Source organism: Branchiostoma lanceolatum, chromosome 10 (assembly GCF_035083965.1).
Source record: "Branchiostoma lanceolatum isolate klBraLanc5 chromosome 10, klBraLanc5.hap2, whole genome shotgun sequence".
NCBI classification, from domain to species: Eukaryota; Metazoa; Chordata; class Leptocardii; order Amphioxiformes; family Branchiostomatidae; genus Branchiostoma; species Branchiostoma lanceolatum.
Window position 1 is genome coordinate 6,986,076 of NC_089731.1, and position 13,718 is coordinate 6,999,793.

General features: G+C 39.4%; 1 non-coding gene across 1 annotated transcript; it reads right to left on the minus strand.

Annotated features, from left to right (window-relative positions):
* Positions 1 to 10,466: 10,466 nt before the first annotated feature.
* Positions 10,467 to 10,539, minus strand: Trnar-ccu (transfer RNA arginine (anticodon CCU)). The gene has a single exon. It is a non-coding gene; the product is annotated as a tRNA-Arg (tRNA).
* Positions 10,540 to 13,718: the final 3,179 nt, after the last annotated feature.

Sequence of the window (13,718 nt, forward strand, 5' to 3'; positions counted from 1 at the left end):
TTGAATGACTGTAGATTTGCCTGTGGTATATGCAAAAGGTAGTACGTATATGTACATGCACAGTACTATCATAGGTTGTTGTATGATACTTGAATTCCTTGTGATATTTTCTGACAAACAAAACGTTCATTACAGTGTGATCTACAAGTCACCATTGTTTAACCATTTAGATTTTAACTCTTGTCCTGCGGAATACATATATATATTTTGGGTTGCACATTACAGAGCCTGTATGTGGGTCCTGTATACATGTATGTACAGGTTGGGGGGCATTTTTCAGCTGAACGCATCGCACCGCAGCAAAACGCACCGAATGCGGAAGTAAATATGCCACAGCCATGCAGAAAAAGTCAAGGGCCAATGGCCTGATTAATAATTCAAATTAATGAAATAAATTGCATAAAAAACACCAGCAGGACAAGGGTTAAAATTGTGATTTTGGTCTATATGAATCTAACTCTAGTTGCAGTGTCCACTGCAATGTAGTTTCAGGAGTAACCATTTTCATTTTGTTTGTTTTACAAATTATGAGAACTGTTCTCTGACAACTTGGCACTTAGTCTTTTTAAGTTTCTAAGCAGTCTCAAATGTACAGTGTAAGATAGATCATTCAGCTTCAACAACTTATAGTATAATGAACATACTTGTACATGCTATGCAGAATATATAATATTACATGTAGGTACAATGTTACTCCTGTAACTTTTGAAGTTCCTTTCCAGATATAAGAGATCCAACTCTTCATTCCAAATGTTGGGGTTGTTTTTTTCTCAGATCAGTATCATTTTGGACTCTTACAAATGTAGGAGAATTTGCAGTCACATAGTTTGTCGTTCCATTGTCCTTTTGGCCTTTTGGTGATCCAACTTGAGTAATCCTATTGAAAACATTACACAAGTCATGTTAAAGGTTACACACTATCGGTTAAATGAAATGCTATTGTTCATGTCGATCTCTGCAATTATGACATTCATACTCATAGCTTAGAATCTAGCTAGTGACAGTTGTCAAAGACCTCAAAGAAGCTTGTCTGAAAAATTAAACTATTCTCCCATTCAGCAAAATAGACTCACCAGAATTTTCGACCGAATGACTCGGTCTTCATCAGCCATCTGACCCAAGTGGTGTAGACATGTGATGTCAGCAGTAGGTCAAAGGTCGTAGGAAGTATGTACGCCCCCCGTCTCGGTTGAGAGAAGGTTGGTGTGTCCTCCCTGATATAGATGGCCTTTCCGACGACCTTTGACCCAGTGCTGACGTCACACGTGTGTAATCACATGTCAACACCACTTGGGTCAAATAGCTGATGAAGACCAATTTTCTTGAGTTGGAGAACAATATAACTTTTCAATATGTATTTATCAACTCAAGTGAACTTTCATGCAAGCCCTCATCTTAATTTTCTACCTCCCTACATGGAGTTGTAGCCACTTGTTGCTTCAATGGCATTTGATAAGATGAATGAAAAACACAATGAATACTTCTAATGAAAGTTCTCCCACCATGGTTTACTAAATCCAATCAAAGAAAGAAACAATATCTTACCTTGGAGTACAAAGAACCACATTCCTCTCCTTTAAAATATGAATACAACATGTGGTTGTTAGGTTCCCCAGGTGCCCATATTTTGAAGGAAACTGGTGACCCATCTGTCCACTGCCACTGTCCTTCTAAACGATTCAGTCCAAACCAGACGAGGTGCACATATTTTCCTTTAGGAGCTGGAATGATTCAAATATTTCTAACGTTAGCTATTCAAAATTATTCCAATTTTTTCAAAACCAACATACACATGTATATGTATAACGAGACAATACATGACACAGATAGCAAAATAATCAGACTAGACATGTACTTTACTGCACAACTGAAACACAATATGAATGAAATATGCAGAAATAAAGCAAAAATGTAATGCGACCAAGGACACATTGATATTCCTGGAGATAGGCAAGAGATGCAAATACCTCACCACAATAACCAAAGAACTGCAGTTTTCATTATTACTCACCATTCGTGATGAGATCTGCAACAAAGTTGTTCTCCTTGTTGTTTGTGATAGAAGCAAGATTTGCACCATGTTGTTTACATCGTATGTTTGCTGCAGGCCAGGTGACCAAGTCTTTCACCAGCTTGTAGCAGTGGTTGTTGTACTCACTCCACCCAGTCTTACATGACTTGGCTGTGACAAATGACAATGCAGTGAGCTAACATCAAAGGGGTTCAAGGGTAGTTCAATAAAGATCGACCCTAATCCACTCTTATTATTGTAGAACCTCACCTTTATACATGTAGTACTACATATCTGTCAAGATCACAATGGTTATAATGAATAATTACACAAAAATAACCCACCTTGCTGACAGTTCTGTCCAGTCCATCCAGGCAAGCAGGTACATTTGTATCCGCCATCTTTGTTCACACAGCGTCCATGTTGACATGGGTTTCTGCTACACTCATTTATGTCTGTTTGATAAAGAAAAAAGACATTGATAATGAAGTCGGACTGATCCCACCTCACAGGTAGCAACAAAATGCAACTGGCCTCCCAACCACGCGTTCATGAGAGATTAATTCTTCAATAAGAAATAAGAAAAGGAAATTTTCAATCAGAAAGAAAACAAACACAATTCATACCTCAGCTACAATACGAAAAAGACTCACCTTGCTGACAATTCAGTCCAGTCCATCCAGGTGAGCAGGCACATTTGTATCCACCATCTTTGTTCACACAGCGTCCATGTTTGCATGGTTTTCTGGTACACTCATTGATGTCTTTGTCGTAACATCAACAAAAAGAAGTCACCAACAATTAGTAACTGATCCAGCTTATTGTAAATTATTTGTTAAGGATCCAACAACAGGACTGACATAGAAAAGGAAATAGTTATTCAAATGTCTGTATGCTAATGGAATATTATGAATTTATTTGTGCCTTTTTTTATCATATATAAAGATTAAATATGAAAGTAAGGAAGAAAATTGTTTTGGCAAGAAAGTGTGTAGCATTAGTTTTAAACTGATAAGGTGACTGTGTGGAAAGTACTGACCTTGCTGACAGTTCTGTCCAGTCCATCCAGGTGAACAGGTACATTTGTATCCTCCATCTTTGTTCACACACTGTCCATGTTGACACGGTATCTTCGCACATTCATCTATGTCTGTGTCAACAAAAATGGTTTTGTCAGAGATTTGGAAATTGAAATAATTGACACATGATTAGAAATGGTTGCATTCTACTTAGAAATTTCTCAAAATACATATGAACTGTTAGACAGACAGTTCAAGAAAGATAGAAGTATGATCAAGAATTTCAAAACAAGACCGGAAGAAACATATTCAAGTTACCTCGTTGGCAGTATTGTCCAGTCCATCCAGGTAGGCAGATGCAGTTGTAGTCGCCACCCTTGTTCACACAGGTTCCATGCTGACAGGGCTTTGTCTTGCAGCCATCCAAGTCTACGTAGAAATAAAGATTCATATGATCATTATGTGTGATTCCTAGTTGAACATTTCATCGGCCATTTACACATTGAGTAAGTTGTGACGGTACAGTCTCTTGACCTTCTGCCTCAAGTTAAAAGTTAGTTACCGGTAGTTAAAATCCTCCCACGCCATTATTGATGTATAGGGCGGTGCCCATCTCCGTTTCATAGCCCTGGGCCACACTGTGGTGCAATCACTGTAGCAGGGGGCTAGTCCACTGGCAGTGAAGTGTGTTTAACTTCGATACTGTTTCAGAAGTATGTACCATTTTTATAAAGTCTTTGGTTTGACTCAATGCGCCTCTTGTCCAGAGGTGTCCTACCTGGGGCTTGAACCCCAGTCCTTCTGGTCCAAGTAATTTGAACCAGATGTGGTGAGAGACAGAAGCGCAGACCACTACACCACAGGGACACCCCCTCTGCCTCAAACTAATGGGATAATATACCTGGGGCATGAGGTTCCTGTCATCATAAGGAATGCTCGTGCACATGATTTCTTTTGTTATATCAGAGAAACTACTCAGATTTTTTTATATAAGAGAAACTACTCAGATTAGCAGTGCACATTGCACAAGATAACAGTAACTCAGTCAAGTCGATAGATTTTCTCGAGTGATTCAGAGTAATACATGTTGGGTTACAGATCTTTCTCAGTCATTGACGAAAGGCTGTGGATGTTAGTTGAAATGTCAGACCATTAGCAAATTTTATCCATAGCTTGAGTTACTATGGTAACTCGTGGTTGTGTACACATGTATCTTATCACCTGGATTACTTAACCCTCATCAACGTATCAATGCACACCATTTACCTGTGGTTGGCGTGGGTGCGATGATCACTGTTGTGGTCTGGGTGTTGGAAACAGCACGTAGGGATGGTTCTGTCCATTCAGATCCCGGTGGTGTAGGAGTCAGATGGAGGACGGTCGAGTTGTTTACCTTGTAGACCGTTGTCTCCCAGGGACTAGCGGACTTCTGTAAACTGTTACCGATCACTGTGCCATGATGGTTCTTGGAACCACGTGCCTCCTATTTGAACAGGTGCACAATTCTAGAACCCTCCCTACATGAAGTAATAAGTAGGGTTCCACGACCTAATACCTTCACCTAATGATGTTAGCCTTTTGTATAAATGTTTCTTATTGATTATGCAAATTGTGTCTTTATTTGCATAAATTATGTCAGTTGATCATCTTCTATACCCAAAAGTATTAATAAGATAACTTGTTTAAAGTATGAAAGCTTTATCTTGGCCAAGAAGGTTATCGTAGTATAAATATGATTATGAACAAAGATCCAGATTTACATGATTTGCGTCTGATGATCTTTGTCTTTACTAACATGTAGATTACTAATTCTGCAAGTGTAAAATTACTGTCGTTTATAAGTACCACTATGGACTTATAGTATTTCCTCTAAAATCATGCAAAGATGTCTTTATTTTCATAATTGATATCTATCGATATTCCTCTCTTTCTCAGTTACATATGTCTCATGTTTATGAGTGCTATCATGGAATGCAGATGTTTTATTCATATTCTTCTTCAGTTATGCTAATTGTAGTATCTAAGTATACAGAGTATTACTTAAGCTAAGTACATACTACATACCAAAAACTATGACGATCCGTCAACCCCTTCGAGTTATTTTCTTTGAACATCTCAAACAAAATCGGGCCCCTGCAGTTCCACTAGGGATCCCAAATCAACGGAAGTTCCACTGAAGTACCACAGAAAGCCGCTTGGAGGCCTATTATGGAACTTGACCTTCGTTTTCCCAACCCACCTACCAAAAATTCCACCTACAACTTCTCGCGAGTCATACTGTCCACAAACACACACACACATAAACACACACACACACACACACACACACATACACAAACGCGCAAACACGCACACACACACACACACACACATACATACATACAAAGACAGAAAAATGGCGCTTAAAACCGTGACATTATCCTTGGCAAAGGTAATGGAAGATTTGCTAGTTTATGAAATAATATCATTTTAAATATTCAGTATCATCAGAAATAGTCATGACTGAATACTGGTAGGCTTACCTTATGTGTAGCACCGAGACTATGTGGACCTACGAATGCAGCAAAGACCACTGACGCTGTCACCAAGAGTCCACAGCCCAGTAGAAACCAGAAAACGTTGCTAGACTTCATCTTATTCCACATTTCTATGGCACGATCTAAGATTAGATAAGTCCAAAATTATACCTTAAAGTCATTAGATGATGTTGCTGTCGAATCCTAGTTCTTTACTCGCTGTAATGTCTAAAGTATGTCAGCAAGGAAATAAACAAAGAACGTCTAGGCTCAGCGGTTACCTTGCCTTTACAGTAGTCAAATCTGGACATACAGACATATTACAGGCCACTTACCTGTCATATTCCTGAAGAGGAAACATTAGTCTACACTATCTAAGCAATCAGGACCCGGTAGCAGTCAGAAACCAGAAAATTGTTTTAAAAAACTGCGCGTAATCAAAGAAGAATATAAACGCAAGGTCAGTTTTGTGCTCTGTCCATTTCTCATCCATTTCGGCAGGTAGCATTTTGTGGTAAGTCCCAATTTATAAGGACGGAAACTGCAACTGCTGAACGAACATTTTAATTGATCATTGGGACCATTGATAGTTTATTCTGGATTAGATATCATAAAAGATCGTGGGCAGGCCGTTGTAATCAATGAAATCATTGAAAGACCATACGGAGAGACCTGTCACTTTTGTTTTTGTACACATAACGGTATCGCCTTTGTGAAATCCCCACACATAAACCTGTACATCATGTACTGTTCTACTCAGACCTACCTCTGTAGCATGCGCGAGGTGCTTCGGCCTCTTCATCTCCGCGGTCGTTGGGATCCTCCGGTGTGCTGCGATCCTCCGGTGTGCTGGGATCCTCCGGTGTGCTGGGATCCTCCGGTGTGCTGGGATCCTCCGGTGTGCTGGGATCCTCCGGTGGGCTGGGATCCTCCGGTGTGTTGGGATCCTCCGGTGTGTTGGGATCCTCCGGTGTGTTGCAATCCTCCAGTGTGCTGGGATCCTCCGGTGTGTTGGGATCCTCCGGTGTGTTGGGATCCTCCGGTGTGCTGTGATCCTCCGGTGTGTCGGGAGTATCGGAGCACGACTCTTCCTTGTGCTCTGGCCCGGACAGAACCACGTGCTCTCCCGTCTCAAGATTGCGTAATTTGCGGGGCGGGGGTAACTCGGGCACAGGGCGTTTCAACCCAGAGCCCAACACCACTGCTGCCGGTTGCTCTAGGTCGCTTTCCGACATATACATCTCTACACGAAAACAACAAAGAGAGAGAAAAGCAGCGACCAAGACCATTCGGCACTCCCTCCACAAAGCAGAGATAGACACATTGATCAAGTGTCAATAAAGATTTGCGCGTGAACTTAATTAGATCAAGATGCGACATCATGAATTGAGTCATCACAGAAAAGCATAAACCTACACCTGTCACCGTTCATATACATGGGGGTTATTTTCAAAAATCAACAGCCGACCAAACAACTCTTGGTTTGATGTACGCAGACAACGTCAAATCTTAAGCTTTTAGAATCTGTGGCTTAATGATACGCAATCTGTATCAATGCCCAAAGTAAGTATAGGAAAATGCAAAGGTTTTTCAGTCAAACCACACCTCGAATACGCAGTTCAGTTTGGGTTTCTTACAACCGTTTAAGAACACATCAGCAAACTTTCGAATCTGTACAATAAAAGTGCAGCTAGGTTCATAACAAACTGGAACTGTCTACACTGCCATATACATACAACTCAAATCTCAGACAGTAAAAAGTTCAAAGACGCATGCAATCCCACAGTCTAATACTATCTTCCTGTTTCTAATTCTCACAAACTCAGGAGAGTTGTGCAGTGCCACGGCAAGAACAATAATTGAAATGTTACGTACCAAAAAAATAAGTTCTTGACATCACCATTTGATATTTTAGCACAAATATCAAATGCCACTACTATGTTGTCATTTTTGGAGAATTGAATGAAGCATGAACATAAATTCATACCCCACAAGATTGTTTTCACAACCGAGTGTTAGGTGCTCTACACTTAAGCCGCCTTGTCTTTTTCAGTTGGGATGGTTCAGAGTTTCGGCGAAAGGTTCGTAGAAATATTACAAAGTTAGTGACAAGCTCCGCCAAAAAGGCAAATTTGTTTTTTTATCATTTACGTTGGTGAGAACAATTATGGCGAAAAATGACATTTTTTCCACATCCAAATAAAAGCTAATGGACGATGGAAAGTTCATCTACCATGCCAGCTAACGTTACATATACACCTTATACAAGTGATGACTTGTTTTCTTGACCGACGTAATAAAGACGACAAAATAACGCTGTAAATCTTCGCTGTAAGGTATATTATGTAAAGCAAGAAGAGCTAGCGCCTGGATACAATGTGTTTCTTCTTCTCAGGGAACAGTAAAACAGCCAGACATACCTTATGAGTTAGTCGTAACGTTGACAACAAGCATCGTCGGTCTTGTATGCTTTGCTAATTGACTCCTGTCCTCCTGTAGACTGCCTACAACCAAGACAAAACTGCGCAATGCTTCTCCCAGAGCGCGCTTATTTATCGCTATGCTGTGATGTCACAGAGGAGGGATAACGGTACCATATAAGGCCGTGTAAATAGCCCAGTCCATGGATCTAGACGAAAACAGGTATGATATTAAGTAACTAATCATATAAAAAAATCAACACCCACGTAAGTGGTGCAGTCGCGGTACGTAACGTCATGCAAACGTGTACCAGACCAATTATAGGGTTATAGATGATGTAATGTAAAGGTTGAACATGTGCCACGTAAAACTTTTTCAACACAAGTTGTAGCGTCTTGGTAAGCATATAATATCTTTTCGTGTTTCAGTGTTGCATCTTTGTATGCAAGACATAGACATATAACGTGGAAGTCACAATAGTGATACGCGGTATAGAAATATTCACGGACAGAATTGGACATGTACACCGCATTCATGGGCACAATAAGCAGTGCAGAAGTTTCTAACGTATTGAGTCAGACCGACGAAGAAGGCCTTTTATTTGCGTTTAGGTGCACATTAGACCTTTGGGATTGTCATTTCCAAGTATTTCTTCTGTTGACATTACGAATTGGACATGTATCACTTTTAAATGCATGATAGTTTCATCTTTCTCCCGTAGAATTTGATCTGAAGTGTCTACATTTATTTGTGCGTAACGTTACCAATGTATATGATTTTAATCATTTCATGTCAAATGGAATTGTATTCAGAACCTAAAACACACCTCAAACAACAGGCAAACACGTTGTGGGATTGTACTGTTGGTGACATGTTTTCTTCTTAACAATATCATTTTGCTTTAAAAAAGTACGAAAAGTGCTTGCTGTGTTACATTGTCTGGCCATGTAGCATGTTTTCTTTTTAAACAAACGACTCTTGGTAGACTCGTTAGCGCCAACAAAAGAACAATGCGGCGTTTTCAATATAGCTGTAAAATTTGGATACAAAACGAACAGCTTTCAACAACCAATCACATCACTTTCATCTCTAACAGACGGGTTTGATTTGATTGCTTTAAGTACGCATGCGCAATCTCAGTTGTTTACCCTGATGTGTGACATTAGCTAGGCAGTATGTATGTAATATATATGCCACAGTGCTTGTTTTGTGGAAATTCGCCTCGGCCTTTCTGTGATCGTAGGCGTTTCTTACATGTCAAAACATTGCGTGAAATATCTCTAGAGATGCAGTCTTAAATCTATTCAAACTGATAGCAATCAAACTTTATAGCATATGTCAATGATATCAATTATAGGATTAACAGATGCGTTATTAAATGCAACAACGCCAAACGAAATCTGCTGTTTTGTAATCATATTACTAGTAGCTTACAGATAGAAAGAGAGCAACAACAGCAACAAGATTGGCAATGATAAAAAGACATTGCCAGTATGGATATGGGCGCCTGGAAGAGCCCATCCATGCAGAGGGTTTCAAATTAGGAGAGATCCATTTCTGACTGGTCTTCAATTCAATTATTTATTCAAATACCAACATTGCAGACATATAACAAACGTAAGCCCCGATGCCACAGTCGCTTTTTTCATGGGAAGGGAAATGGGCGATACATGTTGCATTTGCTCCTGCAAATGTTGCCTTTCTAGTGGATATTTCTTAAGATGGTCAATCAGCAGTCTGCTAATATACACTGGCCTAACTTTATTTCAATGACAAATCTGCCCTGTTTCACTGATTCTCCTGTCGACATCTGTACCGGACACTTTTCAGACTGTAATTAATGTAAATAAGATCCAAGTCAATGAATACCATGATATTGATTTTGCACTAGGTTGAAGTCTTCATACCTTAATTACTTTTTACAGAAAACAAGCTCCAATGTGTAGAATTGAATGCTCTGTTTTGTCGATTGGTTGCCATGGACACATCGGCTGTGTTTGCACGTTATACGGCGTCCCATAGATGCTACGGATCCATTTTGCCAAATTCAGAAGAAATCTGTGTCTATTGTTGTCACTTCAGTAAATGTTACAGGAATAAAGTGCGTACGAACATTGACTGGAAGGGTGCATAGACCAAACAGATAGACTAGCCTGAAGCTTATAGTACATTGTACCCATGCAGGTGTGTCTGTTCCAGAATCCTACTATATCATTCTTGAATGCAATTAAAACTTTGTTTCGGGCTAAATACGTTTGTACACTGACGAGAGCAGAGAGGGTTTATACGTTTTTCTCGGCGATGTTTATATCGTCGAAGTACTTCTATTGTTGACGACATGTGGCAAGTCAGACCACAGACTAGAATACTCCTACTTCGATGAAATCAGTGGCATTTCTGAAAGCCAACTGCTTGTATGCGAGAGCCCGAACATTTTGATCCAAAAACGGGATAGCTAAACTTACGAACACCGCACAGGCGCACTCCACCAAAATGATCTACCCCAGACGGGACTCGAACCCGCAATCTTCAACTTAGGAGGCTGACGCCTTATCCATTAGGCCACAGGGGCTCACATAACGCTGTGATGTGACACATGACTCGTGTCGATGTGGTAATGTCACATTGTCTCCATTCCTTCAAGATGAGATAGCCATCCAGGTGCCATCTACTCAAGTTACTTATTTTTTTCATTGATATCTGGAGGAAGAAATCCTTCAATACAACGAAAAGAGCTTCTCAAAATGTTCAGTAAACGAAAACATTCGCTCATTAACGCCCTCCCTCTGTCAGTTGGTGATGATAATTTGCACCAAAATTGTCTAACAGATATGCATATGCACATCTTAGTCTTGTGAATGATTATCGCTAGGGCACTTTTTCAATCATATGCATGGCAATTAATCTTTGTTTTAAGATTTCCCCAGAATGTTTTTTTTTGTTTGCTTTCTTTCTCTTTGTTTGCTTGTATCATTATGACTACAAGACAGCTGATTTCGTTTGGCGTTGCTGCATCTAATGTAACGCTTATAGGAATTCTAGGAAATCGATGTATCTGTTAATCCTATCATTGGCATTATTGACATATGCTATAAAGTTTGCTTGCTATCAACTTGAGTTGATTTCAGACTGCAGTTCTAGAGATATTTCACGCAAAGTTTTTATATGTTAGAAACGCCCACGGCTACAGAAAGGCCGAGGCGAAATTCTACAAAACAAGCACCGTTGCATTTACATTTCTCGTGTATATTGTCACAAACCATGATAATCAAGACGCCGTGAGTAAAAACAGTATTTGTCGTGATTTGTCTTGGTCATACCATGTATCCGAATTAACATCCAAGGCAATGAAACGTATAAACCTTTTGAAAAGGATACAACATTTTGTTCCTCGGGGAACTCTAGAAACCTTGTATTTAAGTATGATTCGGCCATTAATCGAATATGCAGATGTTGTTTGGTGTAGCCTCCTCGGCAAAGACTCAGATTTACTTGAATCTGTTCAAATATCTGCGGCACGGGTTTGTACTGGAGCCATGAGAGGCACTAAACACGAGTCTCTGTTAGCCGAGGTTGGATGGGACACACTGGCTATCAGAAGACAAAAACATAAGCTGATTCACTTTTGGAAAATATTGAATGGTTTCGTACCACAATACCTTCAAGACCTCATCCCACCACGTGTTTGTGACATTGTCCCATACAATCTCCGTGCCAACCAGAATTTCACCTCCATTGTTTGTAAAACTGAAAAGTGTAAAAAATCTTTCTTGCCCTCAACTATTAACTTGTGGAATGAACTGCCCTCTAATGTCCAAGCATCGCTTACGATCAACGTTTATAAAAAGGAACTCGACTCACAGTTCAATAGACCGATCAAACACCCTCACTTCTCTCACGGCCAAAGACATTATGCAGTTCATCTTACAAGGCTTCGTTTAAATTTCAGTCAGTTAAACCACCACCTATTTCTACACCATTGTATAGATTGTCCTACATGTAAATGTGGCCATTATAGTGAAACAACTGAACATTATCTCCTACACTGTAAACTTTATACCACCCAAAGAAGTACTATGTTATCATCTCTTTCCAACATAACTGACCTTCAACAACTTAACGACAGCTCACTATGTTCTATTCTGTTACGCGGTTCCACATCACTCTCATACTTACAAAACTGTAATATATTCGACATAGTTCATACTTACATCCATTGTACAGGAAGATTCATTTCGTGATAGATACCAACTTGTACTGTCTATTGTCAATTTTCTTTTATCCATTTTGTATTTATGTATGTCATTATGTCTCTTTGTTGTATGTGTTGAGTAGAAGGCTTCATATAAGCAATCGCTTTCTGCCTTATACTCCATAAACATATACGAATAAAAAAATAAAAAAAATAAAAAAAACAGTATTCAAATCAAACTCGTCTGCCGAAGAAAAAACATGTTCGGTTTAAGTCCAAGCGCTCTAGTGAGTTTGTAGAAATTAGATATCATATCGAAAATGTGGATGTGTTGGAACGTCGTGTAGTGTCTAACTTCATATGTCTGTAGCGGATCATGTTGTACATAAGGAATAAGAAAATCCTTATGAAGTTATTGACTTATACCATTCGGTATGATCATTATCAAATATACTTGAATGAGTGTATCGTTGGGTCACATATTCTTACAGACGTTTCCTTCAACAAAGCATTCGGAAAGGTAGACAAGCCTCAGTAACTGCCTATTTAGTGTAAAAGATAGAAGAGCGGTAGAAAACCAGAAAGCGTGAACGCAATAGGAGATGCTATTCAATTCAAAGAGACGCATTTGAAAACAATTTACATACATACATATATTTTATGCTACCTAGCTATTGCTACACACCAGGATAAACAAGTGAGATTGCGCATGCGTATCTAAAGCAATCAAATCAAACCCGTCAGCTAAAGATGAAAGTGATGTGATTGGTTCTTGAGAGCTGCTCATTTCGAATCAAAATGTCGCAGCTATAATGAAAACGCCGCAATGTTCTTGTATAGACGTAACAAGTCTACCAAGAGTTGTTTGTTAAAAAAAATATGCTTCGCATGCTACGTGGCCAGACATCATAACACAACAAGCACTTTTTGTACTTTCAAAAATCAATATTGTTCAGAAGATAACATGTCACCAACAGCGCAATCCCACAACGTTAAACACGGAGTTTACCTGTTGCTAGAGGTGTGTCGTATGTCCTGGATACCATTTCATTTCACAGAAAACGAAATAAAGCATGTAAATTGCATGTACGTACAAATGTAGACACTTCAGCTCAAATTCTAAGGAAGGAATATGAAATTACTATGAATCTAAAAGTGATTAAGTGTCAAACGAAGAATGTAAAATCATGCTTGGAAAGGAGAATCCCAGAAGCATAACACAAATAAAAGGCCTTCTTCTTCGGTCTGACTCAATACGTTAGAAACTTCTGCACTGCTTGTTGTGTCCCTATCAATCCCGTGTCAACCAATCGCATTGAAAAGTACAATTCTGTCCATAAATACTTCTATACCGCGTATCACTATGGTGAGTTCCACCACACTGATATACAGCATCTTTGTCTTAGAAACAAAGATGCGACACTGAAAGAAGTACACGTAACGTTACATGCATATTAAAGAAATCACAAGACGCTAAAACTTGTGTTGAATAATTTTCATGCGCGCCTTCACATTCGGATTCTATAATTCGTCTGGTACACGTTTGCACGACGCAACGC